Source organism: Excalfactoria chinensis, chromosome 1, assembly GCF_039878825.1.
Source record: "Excalfactoria chinensis isolate bCotChi1 chromosome 1, bCotChi1.hap2, whole genome shotgun sequence".
Classification (NCBI taxonomy): domain Eukaryota; kingdom Metazoa; phylum Chordata; class Aves; order Galliformes; family Phasianidae; genus Excalfactoria; species Excalfactoria chinensis.
Window position 1 is genome coordinate 45,619,650 of NC_092825.1, and position 13,981 is coordinate 45,633,630.

The 13,981-nt window shown below is 44.0% G+C and overlaps 1 long non-coding RNA gene across 1 annotated transcript; it reads left to right on the forward strand.

Moving 5' to 3' along the window:
• Window positions 1-6: 6 nt before the first annotated feature.
• Window positions 7-2,466, forward strand: LOC140247229 (uncharacterized). The gene is made up of 3 exons (XR_011902623.1): window positions 7-184; window positions 820-885; window positions 1,667-2,466. It is a non-coding gene; the product is annotated as an uncharacterized lncRNA (long non-coding RNA).
• Window positions 2,467-13,981: the final 11,515 nt, after the last annotated feature.

Consider the following 13,981-nt stretch of genomic DNA (forward strand, 5'->3'; position numbering starts at 1 on the left):
GACCACGGCGGTGGCCCCGAGGGTGGGGAGGTGGGGGCGGCCGAGCGGAGCTTATCGCCGTGAAGGCATGGATGTTCGTCTCGGGGACAGGAGAAAGCCGAGGAGAGGAAATGTAACGGAAGGGACGCGCTGACAGAAGTGTGTAATGCTGAGCATGTATCCTTAAAGAGCGGAAAATAAGACGGTAAATGTGACATTAAGGCATTTCCCTCTAGAGAGAGACTTGTGAGCAGACAAAGCATTTAGAGCAGCTGGACGTGACCATCTGATCCAGCCTGACGTGGGCTGTCACACACTGAGTGACAGGAACTGCTATCCGTGGCGACAAGGCCACAGATCTGGTCATTTATGTACTATTTGTATAAATTGGTTCATTCACCATTATGCAAACAGTTTGTAATCCGTGATGCATGCTGCAACTCACTTGTTTTGTTTGTTTTGGAGGTGGGGGGGAGTTAATTTCTCTCTTGAGATGGGGTGTTTTGCCAGAAATCCCAGTGTGCACCTATCTGTGTAGGAATAAGTGGGCAGGGTCAAACCAGATGGGTATCTTGCCCAGTCCTTTGCCTGTGGCAGGATCTACAGGTGGGCATCTAGGTAGAAAGTAAAAGCAAGCAATGATCAGGTCTGGCCTCCCAGCTCCTGCCATCCATGACTAAGACTTCCCTGGGCCAGAAATCCTGCCTCGCTGTTTCAAATAGTCCTGGATGGGTTTTATATAACCCCACACAACTTCTGATTGTCTGATGAGATGCTCATGTCTGAAATGCAAAAAGTTAATGAAAGCTGACATTTATGTTGTGTTCTTCCTCCACACAGGCCAAGGTGGGTAGTAGTCTCTACAGCCCTGAGCAAAGTGCATCCCTGGAGGGAAGAGCACTCTGTGTAAGTGTAGAGCTGATGCTGCAGTGTTGCCTCATAGCTCCGAATGCAGAACAATGAGGAAGGGGTTGATAGGGACTTTCTCTCCTCTTATTTGGGTAAATATATTCTGAAATCAAAGTAGCCTGCATTTCCTTAGAAATTAACATGAAAGATTTGCCTGCAGAAATTATGATGAAAGCTTTGACAGCAGTCATCATGAAATGGCTGAGTTCAGGATCCATAGGAGGATCCTTGCTAGGTTGATGTATAGCAATCTTAGTGCACTGGACTTTAGGAGAACAGACTTTGGCCTCTTCGGGAATCTACCTACTTGGTAGAGGACTATGGGATAAAGCCCAGAGGGGAAAAGGGGACCAAGGAATCTGGTTGATATTCAAGAAGATATCCAAGCTGAGAAGCAATGCACACCAACCAAGATGTCAGGCAAAAACACCAGGAGGCCTACATAGATGAACAAAATGCTCACAGCCAAGCCCAAACACAAAAAGGAGACCTGCAGGGAGTGGAAGCAGCAACAGGGAACCTGGGATGAATACAGAGAAATTATCTAAGCAGCAAGGGATCTGATCAGGAAAGCTAAAACCCCCATAGAATTATATCTGGGCAGGGACATCTAAGACAAAAAGAAAAGCCTCTGTAGGTATTTTGGTGACAAAAGGAAGATTAGGGAAAATGTGGTCCTTTTCTGGAAGGAAAAGGGAGACCTTTTTACCTTGGACATGGAGGAGGCTGAGTTACTCAGTAACTTTCTTTCCTTTACCTTCACCAACAAATGCTCTAGCCATGCTGCCCAAGTCACAGAAGGCAAAGGCTTGGACTGGGAGAATGAAGAACCACCACTATATGAGAAGATCAGGTTCAAGATCTTCATGGACGTTGCAGTTGATCAAGTCCATAAGTCCTGATGAGATACATCCATGAATCCTGAGGGAACTGGAAGATGAAGTTGCTAAGCCACTATCCATCATATTTGGGAAGCTGTGGCAGTCCAATTAAGTTTACAGCAACTGAAGAACTTATACATGGGAAATATTTACCAGACTGTTTCATGCATCTCATACCTCTCCCCAACTCTCTACTCAACTCCTAGACCCCAGCCACAGTCTTCCTGTGTTACATGTTCCTGATGTCATATAAAACTAGACACTCCTCTTTCCCTCTTGAAGGTATTGTAGTGTCACTGAAGTACTTTCCATGTACTCAGGCATTGGGAAAGCTTAAAAACCTAGTCTGCATACTAACTGTTTATAACTGGAATGTGTCTGTAAAACACGGACTGTGTCATACCCCACAACAATTTAGACATAATTCATTCCTTATTTTTGATCTCATAAAGTGCTTAAAAAATAGTTTATTTTTCTTTCTGGCCTCCATAACTATGTTTTAACAGATTTCAGGCATGTCATTGGCTACAGTGCTGGATGAAAATCTCTGTATAAATTTACCTTTAGAGATCTGAAGAGTAAGCCCACTCTTTCCGCTGTTCAGTGCATAACTCAATTTCTGCGCCGTTTTTTGTTACCAGCTTTATTACCCGGAAAGCAAAGACAAGCTTAAGGCAAAGTAAACTACGTACACCTGAGCTTTGGGAGTATGTAGTTCTTTCTATACAGATCTTAGCTGTGCTGAAGGATATGGAGGTTGATGTTTGCATGTGGAGAAGATATTCTGTGTATAAGACATCATCTGAATTACCAGCCAGACACCAAGTGAATTACCAGTGAGTTTTGGGACTAAGCTGTTTCCTAAGCTGTTCTGGAAAATCTTTGTAGGCATTAGGTACCTAATTTGGTACCTAAATTGTTTTGGAGAAACATCACCTGTTTCCAAAGGGTCTCGGCAGAAGTCATTGTGATATCATTCACAGTGTCCGAAGTTACAGGCATATCTATTGCACAGTGTTTTCGGTACCCACCTGCAGGTAGCCAAAAGAATTCTCATTGAAGAAGGTAGGTGCTTAGCTTTGGTCCCAAGAATCTGGCATATCATTACTCTTGAAATATATGTATATTTCAAGTATGCATAGTCCAAGATTATCCAACCCTACCCACTCTCTGAACACATGAATGGGGCATTCTTTGCATTGGTGGAGAATAGGTTAAGGCTATATTTTAAAGCATAGCTTTCTCTCCCCCCTCCTTACCCAGCTGGAAGTGCAAAACCCTAATCTATCTTCCTGCATTCATCCGGCATTCAGCACTTTTGAAGATTGAATTCCCCAGCTGTTTCTGACAGAGTGCTGTGAAAATAGGACAGAGAAATTCAGCTGAACTTTTTCAAAAAGATCTTACCCTGGTAAGCAGAAAGAATGACAGCATAACCTAAAGGTATTCACACTCAAGTAGACCGAGTTTCTCAACTTATTTTGCATAGGACACAAAACAACCATCATCGAAGACCAGGGTCAGATTTGATCTTCTGACCCGGGCTTGAAATAAAGAAACAACATGCAGAAGTTCTGGTCTCATCAGTAAAGTCATCTTGCATGTGCTTTGGTTTATTCTGTCTAGCAGTGTCCCATTGAGAAAGACTCGAGCAGGTGCAAAAAAATAAAGGTTTTCCTTTTTCTCTGGTAGAGTTAATTCCTCTGAGGTCTCCTGTGTGCAGGCAACCTTCTCCTATGCACTGGGAGTCTCCGCAGCTGAGTATTTGCACGCCTCTGGCTCCGCAGAACGTTGATTCGGATGGGAAGGACAGTTTTGTTGATGACATTGAGTCTTTCATTCAGTTCTTCTATCCTTTTCCGTATTGCCTGGACCTCCCTCACAAGATTCTCCACAGCTGCAGAAACAGGGCGGAGACTGCAGGGAAAGTAATACAGAAGAGTAACTCTGAGGACTATTCTTGAACACAAAAAATAAATTACCAGGCCTTGTGTTTCTTGAAGAAGAGAAGGCCCTTCATGCTAAAAGAGCTGCAAGCAATTAGTTAAAAGATGCTTCCAAAGTTTAAGCACTTCTAAAACCATAGCACTGGTCCATTAATAGACCAGCTTCTTCTCCCTGCACAATGGCCAAGTCCATTAGTAGATTTGTAGCACAATTCATTTTCCCAGCCTGCTCTCACAGGATTGAGGTGCTGAGGACAGAGTAAATTTTATTCAGAGTAATTCTTACAGTCATGGCAATTGGGAATATTTCCCAGTACAGAGTGAGCAGGTTAGTCAGCTTACTAGGGGGCTCAGAGATGCCAGCATAACAGATACCAACAGTGGGATTCATCTCCCCAAACTTGAGCAGCTTGAAAGTTAAGGCAGATTAAAGCTGGTTGAGGCAGGACAGCCAGAGGAAGTCTAAATCTCGCCTCCAGATGAAGAGAATTACCTGGAGATCTCCGGCAGTAAAGACTCTGGGTTGTTCAGCAGGATGTGTTTCATTTGCCAGAAGATGCTGTTTCCCCATTTCTCAAGTGTTTGAGTAATGCTGTTAATGCCTCCTATGTTGACTTTGTCAGCTAGGTTAGCGGCATGGCCATGAAAGGGAGGAAAATAAGTTTGTCAGAACAAGAAAACATGAGCCAGTAATCTAAGTTTAATTCCCCTCCCTTCACATCAACTGTGAGTTGCAGTGAAATGCCAAATATTAAACATATGGAGCATCTAAATTAAAAAGCAGATAACTCTCCCTCACCACATATTTCTCTGCCTTCTGTTGCCAGAGTTTTCTGCCATCACTGGATGCCCCAGCTATTTCTAAAACCATTTTTCTCCAAAAATCCCAGCAGCTACCCAGGAATCAAGAAGGAGCACTCATGAATGAGCAGTATGAACAGCACTCCAAGGACAATATAGGGAAATCTTCAGCCCTGAGTTAGCAAATACCTCCCATGTTGACCCACCACCACCTCTTACCACCTTCTCTGTAGTCCCATTTCAGATTGTGGTTCAGAAAGTCCTCCTGGGATTTACTGCAGGGCAAGAGGATGAAGAAGAGGAAGAGAGGAAGAGTCACCATGATGGTGGTTCGTAGCACCTTGACTTTCCCCTGCTCTGTGGAGACAGAAAATCTTGCTAGCTGCTTTAATTCTCTTTCCTCTCTGTCTCCGTCTCCCATCGGTGACCTGAGCACCAAATTTCTCTCTGGTAATGTGTGTCTTTGAAATATTTTTTCAAGCTGCTCAGCATGGCTTCTACGGAAGCAGAGGGACTTTTTTTCATGGGCACAAAGTACCTTACTTTTTTTCAAGCTATAGATTGGTATGGAGATGCTTCCCCCATGGGCAAGTAGCTTCACTTCGTCTGTAGCCATGCTAGGATAGCACCTAGCACTTATTAGCTATAAATGTTATGTGGTTGTCAAGGGGAGGCACTAAGAGGCACAGAAATAGTTACACCCCTGCTTTACAGTTAGAGAAAGCAGGGCACAAACTAGCAAAGCAATTCATCAAGGATCTAATAGGGGCAAGAATAGGAAATTATTCTCTTTAACCTTATCCACAACCCAGTGGCATAACTGAGATGTTGCCTTGTGATGGGTGTCAGAGCAAACAAACACCTAAAAAGCAAAAGCCACATGCTGTCTCTACTTTGCCTTGGTACCTAGATGGTCTGTTCCTTATCTTTCAAGTTCATCATCATTTCAAAGCACATGGAAGTCAAACCTAACCTATAGGCCCTCCTGGACATGTACCATTTCTGAATGCAAGGTTCTGAATAGGTTTGACTTTCTGCAGCTTATTGTCATGCTAATTTGTTATCCTGACTTAGTATGTAGGCCTTGGGTGTTGAATTCACTATCTTTTTATTTTGAAGTCACAGACAGCTGTTCTGATAGAAACTGGCTGGAAATATCAATTATGCACATATTGCACACAGCAACCAGAAAATATGCATAGCCAAGTTCATGAGTTTTAGTGATGATTTCAGTCATCTGTAGTCACAGTGATGGAGAAGTTTGTGAGAGAAGCAGGCATATTCAGAAAACTCAAATTATTCCCATGTTTGTATACATGCATCAAAAGTCTGAGACCTTGCTGCAAAATACGAGGACATCAAATTGCTTCTTTACTATCATATAACCCTCATCTTCTAACCATCTGGGAAGAATTCTGCTACCTCAAAACCTACTGGGAGCTGTACCAAATGAAGCAGAACATAAATAAATCCTTTTACTTTGTGCTGTTCTTACATTTAATCGCTTGTGTATTTTAATTGAAACTGCATTTATTTTCCCATATATTCAAATACGGTAGTATGAATATAGCCGTACTGATGGAAAATGTCTTGCTATTCTAAAAATACTACTTTCCACCTGCCAGGATGTGTTTTGCACTCAGTATTCTTCTTCTAATTGCAGTGTTCATTTAAAGGAAAAAAAATAAATTGCCTTCTTCCTATCTCACGCATACACACACCTCTTCTTCCTCCCCCGGCTCACCCAGAGCGAGCTGCCAGAATGCAGATCTCTAAGCAAGTTTGATGATGTCTCTGAGGCGCATAAAGAAACAGTCTCTGCAGACATTCTTGAGACTATTTGCATTGACACCTCAACTCCTCTGCCTCTCCAGTCTTCCAGATAAATACTCAAGCCTTTGGATTCCTTTTCTTTTTCTTTTCCTTTTTCTATGCTGCACTTCCCTTTTGAATCTTCCCTGATGGGAAAGGACTTACTAGACACTGATGTCTCTAATCACAAATCATTTTCAAATGCTGCCAACAACAAGGAGACAGCGTGGCCTTCCAGCTCATTTTAAGACATCCTGAAGAGATTGGCCATTCCTTTACCCTTTCCACATACCACCTGTTTCAATACCCTAGGGCTGGAATACTTTGATCTTTCTGTATTTAATAAAAGCAGACTTGTGATGATTTCCACCTGCATCTGGTACTGAAAGACCAGCCAACTTGACCTCGAACTTTTCAAAGCATCAAGCATCCAAATGGATCACAAGACCCACACACTCTGTTTGCAGTGTCCTTCATGGACCAGCTTCTTTGCAGCTTTGTTAACACATTTCTGAGTGCCTGCTGTAATTTGATATCAGGGTAAACATCAGGTTGTAATCATTTTGAAACAGGTTCCCATATCTCAGATACTTACATGGAAATCAAGCTGCTTTCTCTCTCTTAGGTGGAACTGTAGAAGGCAATTGGATATTTGCTGGGAAGGTTTCTAGCAGAAAAAGTCTGCAGGGTCATCTGTAATAAGAACCAGATGCCAAGCCCAAGTATGTCTCCAAAACTCTCACAGCGTTGCACTGGAAAATACTGTCAGGGTAGAAAGCAGATTCACAAACACTCGCACATTTTTTAATGAAAGCTCTTTTCTAAGTCTAGAGAATAGCAATGAGGTAGTAACCTTGTTACTGCTCCTACTAATTACAATAATATGGCATGTTCTCTGACAGAAAATTACATCATGTTCTGCCCTTGGAGCAGGGTAAGCGCAGTGATTCACTGCCTTCATGTGAAAGCAATGAGGACAGACACATTCATTTCATTATCACACAGTATTTTTTTTCTTGCTTTCATCTCTCAGTTCCTCACTCCAACATGACAGAACCCCCCCACCCCCACCGACCAGCCCCCCCAACATTTCGGCACACAGAGGGTAAGCAGGAAGTGACTTGAGTTCCCTACTGCCCATGGGCTGTGCTGGCTGCTACGGTGTTAGGGAATTATCCAGGTTATGCTCTCCCAGTGCCAAACACAGCTTCCTTTAGAAGTACACGCTATCCCTGCCTCAGACATGTGAGATGCTGCAGAGTGATTCAGAGCTTGCTTGCTCTTGTGCAATAAGGAGGCTTGAAACCTTTGCCTGCACCTTCTAGATGCTCTGAACATTTGCTCTCCTGATGCCATATGTGAGCATCCACTGTGTTAGATAAGCACACGCTTGCTTTGAGGTGAGGGCTTTGTGGGTTAGAACTAGCAGTCACTGTGGTGATGCCTAGAATGAAGGATTTTTTGCTGCAGTACTAGGCTGACAGTGAATTAGCTTTGTGGTTTGCATTTGAGACCTGTTCTACTCTTATAATGTTCCCAAGTTCCTTTCAAGCTGCTTTCAAACTAAAGCTGAAGAGTGCTACTGGGTTTGGGGGTATTTGCAGAGGAATAAAATATACTTGTAAATGAATCGGGGAGTTCATTCTCAGGTAAGTCATAAATGCATAAAATATAACTTCTATTCCAAAGGTAATGGACATTTAAACAACAAAGCAAGTGTAAGACTCTCAATTTTGTAAAGGATCTCAAGATATAATAAGGATGTTTTGGAGGTTACTGGAATTTTTCTGTCTTTATTTCCATATAAAATACTTCAAGGATATTTTAAGGTTATGTTACTTACACACACGGCACTGAAATTTTCTGTTTTATGTATAAAATCAAGGAAGTTTTAGGTGCTATAAATGAAACAGTTACACATAAAATAACATTCAGTAGCTGCACACAGTCTCTCAGTTAATGCCAGTTCTGTTAGAGCTCCCGAGCTAGGATTCTGAAAAGACTTTGAGCTTTGTAAAGGAGAGCTGCCAAGTCTGTGAGCTCAGAACAAAGAAGGCGCAAGCCCTCCCTATGAAGCGGATGGCATTTGTTAGCTCTCCAAGCGAAAGGATGGGGTAATATCAACATTAGCATATGGCTGTGGTATTATGTAATGGTGGAAAGATCAAGAAAAATGCCAAAAGTGATTTAAAAATTGGAGCCAGCAATGTTAACCCAGCTGCTCTGATACATCTGGAATATCACCTGTTACAAAAGTCCTTATGAAGAATCCCTCAGTTTAGATGCGAGTTAAATGCTATATGTTGGTACACACTCAGACGCCTCTTTGGATTACTCAGCCCTAACAAAACCTCTATGCTTTCAAGCCTGACAACAAATTTGACTTAACACCAGAGTAACAGTAGTGCTTTTGCATGTAATTAAGAGTTACACTGTTCATTTTATACCTGAATGCTCCATGAGATCAGAGCACTGTAATCGGGTTATCTAGATCCAGGTGCAGAACACACATCCACTGTAAATCATGACATCAGTCAAGTACATTTTGAGGAGATAATATACATTTTCTGCCTCTTCTTCAAGTGTACCTGCCTTTTCAGGATGTGTCTCATCTCCGTCTTCCACTTAGAGTTTGGTACTCCCTCCTAAGAAATCTCGTCTCTCCCTGGATAAGCAAACACAGTTCTGGCACTCTCCATGTCTGTCTGCCTGTTTCAAAGGATCTGCTCACTCTTCCTCTCACCTCTGTCCTCTGGAAATGTAGGTAGCAATCCTCCAGCCTCCAAGCCTACACCACTCTGTACACATTCCCTCCTCTCCAGGAGTCCCTCAACCCAACAAGCTCTTCCCTAGGAGCATGGAGTCGTCTCCTCCTCAGGAAGAAAGCAAGCACTCCTGGAAAAGAAGGCAGAGAAGGGCATACAGGCATTACCTGCACTCTTGAGGACAGTCCTGGGATGAGACTTCCAAATCTCTGCCTGCCTGCTCCTCTTCTCCTTACCACCCCCTCTGCATTTCAGCTTGCACGGAGTGACGTATCCCTCGTCATTTCCCTGATCTTTGCATTCCCACAGCCTTTTTGTGGAGCCTGCTCCAGCTGCACCTCTCCTGCCCCTCCCTCCCACTCCTGCAGGCTAGCCATCCCCCCCAACACATGGGAAGGGAAGGAGCATGCAACCCCTTTGAAAGCAGCCCTGCCCATGAGGATACCCCTATATCTCTTTGCTGCTGGTTCTCATAGGCAGTGCTCAGCCCCTCCGGCACAGCTATCCGCCTTCTCCTAGTCACACTTTCCACTATGCACTGCTCCTCTCTGGCTGCTTGAACCCTCCAGCCATCCAGCCACGAATTAGTTCACCATGTTGTTCCTGCCTCTTAGCAAGCATGCCAATTAATTCCCTGCTGATTAGTTCACTCCCAATGTGCTCTGCCAAATCTATTTCTGGTGAAATAAACAAGGAGGGATGAATCGACGGCAGGGTTGTTATTTTTTTTCCCCTGCTCCTCCTCCTCTAGGTCTATGCCTGCCAAGGCAAACAGGCTCAGGTCTGATCAACACTAGACAAAATGATTCCCAAAGAAATGCAAGGTGTTAATGGGATGATTTTCATGAAGAAGGAGGTGAGGCCTCGGATCTGGCCTCGGATCTGGCCTCATCTGTGTCACACTGACATTTAGAGTGATTTGAGGATGTGCAGCCGCTGTGGCCCTGAGCAACACAGTTGCTGCACATCTAGACTCATGACTAGACCTACGGCACTGCTTTCAAGTGCAGTGGCCAAAGCTACATTCTTCCTGATATTACTTATCCAGTATCAGCTGGCAACAACACCATCTCTGCTTCCTGACCAGGCTATTCTGATTTAAAACTCTGCTGTCCATGGCCAAAATGTCTGTGCTAAATAGTGAAAAAAGAAAAAGGAAAAAAAAAGTTCCTTTCCACAGGGCAAAGAACTGTCCAGACACTCAGAATAAAACCCAAGTCCAGGAACAAAGGAGCAAGAGGTTGCCTGAAAGTGTTACAGTAAGAGCCAGATGCTAAGCTGGAATGGACTCAGCATTGAGGTAGCAGCAGGGGAGTGCTGGTTCACCCAAGGTGAAGAGGTGATGGGTAGGCAAACTGAGTGGGCTCACCCTGAGCATGTCCATAAACATCAGCCAGGGCTTTGCCAGTTTCACTCATGGGAGAGATTCACCACCAGGTCTATCTGTTTTTCTGGCACTGGGCACTAACAATTCAGGCTGCCCCTGCCTGCCCCAGCCCTGCCAGCTCCATGGCGGGGGAATTTCCAACAAGACCACCCTATTACAGAGCCACGCTACTGAAGCAGCAGGACACTCAGTTACAGAGTTATAAAACACTGGTTTTCAAATGCAGCACAAAATACACAGGCTTAACACAAACCAGTCTCCGGAAGAACTGGAAGGTTGTTTTGTCAGGCTTCAAGCAAGCAAACAAAATGTCCAGGCAACGAGCAAATAACCCAAACAATCATCTGACTCCAGCTGTTCCCTGTTTAACACTGGGCAAATGCAGTCTCATCATGCTGGGACACTGGGACCCAGATGAGCCCTGAATTAACCTGCTGAGATATCCAGATGGACGCAGCAGGGCACTCTGAGGCATCCCAAGTCCAAACTGTGCTGGTGAAAGGTTGTGCCTGACATCCCAGACTTGTGAAGGCAGCAGACTGTCTCTATGCAGCTCTTGGGATTACTGGGGTAAAGAAAATGAGGGAGCTGAAGTACTTCCCTTCTCTGCCTCCTGCTTTCTCCCATCCACATTTCCAGTAGTGTGAATGAGGAGCACTGGCCAGCCAAATACCACATTGAGACTGGAGGCTGTGCTCAGACAGGGACACCAGAACGCATTTGCCATCACTGTACTGAGCAGGGCAGAGATCAGAAATTTCATTAGTAAAATCAAACAATGAGAAACTCACTGTTTCTCTTTCCCACTCCCTTCCCTTCCTTTTCCAGGTTTGACTGCCTGGGCTCATTGAAAACTATGCACTTCTAGAACTTCCCTGAAATGCACTTGCTACAGGTAGCAGAAAACATAGAGTGTTTTGTACCTGCTAGGAATGATATCACTTTTGCTGTTTTGACTTACTTTTATTGTTTCTTCCTGTTAGCTCTTAGTGCTTGATTGCATTTTATTTTGTTGTTTGAACAGACATTTCCTATTTGTTGCAGTATCTGACTCAGGCACTAGAGTAATGAGGACAGTGTTCCTGGATCTGCCCGTGTAGCCATGGTCAACCACACAAAGGAGAAGGGCAGGACAAGAAGAGCAAGCAAGAGTATTAACTTAGCACACACAGGAGAGCAAAGATACAGGTTGGCACATGGGGCTGCCAACAACCCCACTTTTCCTCACATGGGAATCTGCATGCATATTCTGTGGGGTCACCAGACCAGAGGTGAGGTCAGCGTAGGCTTCTTGAACATCACTTTCCCCGCTCTGAAGTTCACCAGTCACTTATGGTTCTTCTGCTGTGAGCCCAAGCAGCCTCCACACTAATTCTGTGGGAAAGAGAGACGCAGCAGAGCAGCAGGAAGGCTGACATTGCTGCAAGCTGCCTGTGGCTTTACCACTTTTCAGTGTTCACAATCAAAAGGTCAGCCACCATCTGCAAAGAGAAAAAAAAAGTGGTTACCTTTGAGGACCCATGCTAAAGGCAGCTCATCTTGGAAGCAGAAGGCAGGATCAGCAGGGATGCACCAGGCCAGCATCTGGCAGCCTGCACATAAGGCAGTTTGACAGAGAGAAACATTAATTATCGCCAAGGCCACCTAATGAGCCAGAACTGTGCAAACACAGAACCACTGCAAACCTAGTCTGATCACATAACTGTGTCAGATTCCATGTCGTGAACCAGAACAACCTGGCCTGGCAGTATGTGAAACTGTGGTCTCAAACACTGTCTTCCTGCAGCCAGGTGCAGACATGATAGCAGAGCCTCAACAGCTCACTGGGAGGTGTATGCCCCTCAAATCTTACAGCAGAACTGCATGCACAATCGTTTCATCATGCAACTCTCCTACAGTGGCCTGACTTTAGTTAGAACATTTTTAACATCACTCTTACTGGGGCACTTTCAGAATCAGGGAGCTCTACACAGCCACCCATACCCAAACATTATGTTTGAGAGGAGAGTTCAATGTCTGTACATAGATCCAGGGATGTTCCATCCTACATGTAGAATTTGGCATTTCTGGTGTTTTAGGGTGACAGGTAGGGGCATCAAGTTTCACTAGGGGAGGTTCAGGTTGGATGTTAGGAACAATTTCTTCTCAGAAAGCGTGGTGGTGCTTCATTCATTCACTGTAAAGAAAAGGTCAGTATTCCTCACGTGTGGGATGTTCACTGTAGGCTGGTCCAGTGACTGAAGTTAAGACTTGCACAAGCATAACATAAATGAGGGCCTTGAGACTATGTGCTTCCATGCTTTTTGACTTGTAACACTTTTCTAAACAACCACATTGCAACCCAGGGCTCTCAGACTAACAAGCTTAAACCCCAGTGTTTCATTTTTTGAGCACCTCATATATTCAAATTGATTTTTTTTTTTTTAAAGAAAAGCAAATAGCAATTCATGTAAAAGCAACATTCACATAAATGAATGATTTATTTGTAACTTCAGTTTTATTTTCACAGCTATTTGATTGATATTAGTACGCCTGACAGGTCCAATTTAAATGCAAATCAGCTTCCATTTGCAATGTAAATAAGCAAAACTTCATTTTTCATGCTTTGCATATTATTAAACTCTCTAAACACTTTGCTCAGTCACACATTATCTCAAAAGCATCAGTTTTCACCACAGATCACTTGCCCTTGCTATCCTTTAGCCTCACAGAGATCTCAGGAATTGGAGAAGAGCCATTTTTGTGGGGATGCATGCATTTAAAAGTGGGTTATGCTGTACCATAAACACGTGAGCACTACAAACCACGGGCTCTTGCAGAGTATGTGTGTGTGCCTGGTGTTAGAAGACCAGAAATGAGGACATCAGATTTTCCAGTTCAGAGTTCTGGCTGTTTTCTGCTGCGTTCTTGCTGCAGGTCTAATTAGTGCCAGAAGCTTTTTCTTAGAAAGAACTCTGCAGGATAGCTCTTGTCCCTCTGTATCACAAGATTTGCTAAATGAGACTTGAAAAGCATCCAGGATCTCTCTTGTAAATATTGACATAGTTACGGGATCGCCACTGCTCCTAAATCAAAAAGTGGAGGAGGAGAAATGGCACTACGGAACAGGACTTTGGACTCAAAAAGACCTAGAAAGGAAGGAAAAAGAACAACTCCGATGGCTCCTCCATGTGCTGCTTCTGAGGAAAGTCCTGATCTGAGCCCTGATGACATCAATGGAAACACTCCCAGCGGTACTGAAAGATTTTGGATCGGGAGCTGCTTCTCACTCTCCAGTCCTATCTGCAAAAAAAATCAACCAATTTCCTTCAACAGTTGGACCACTTGGTGTCTCTCTTCAGCCCCCTGCTTGCTATGAACGTATGAAGAGTTACAAAGGGAAAGGGCAAGCGTGTCATTTGCGGGAATGGGAAGACAGCAGCAGCAGCAGATGCAGTCCTGCCTAGTCAGACTTTCCTCTCTGGTGTCGGACATGCATGGGGATGGGAATCAGGAAGCTGG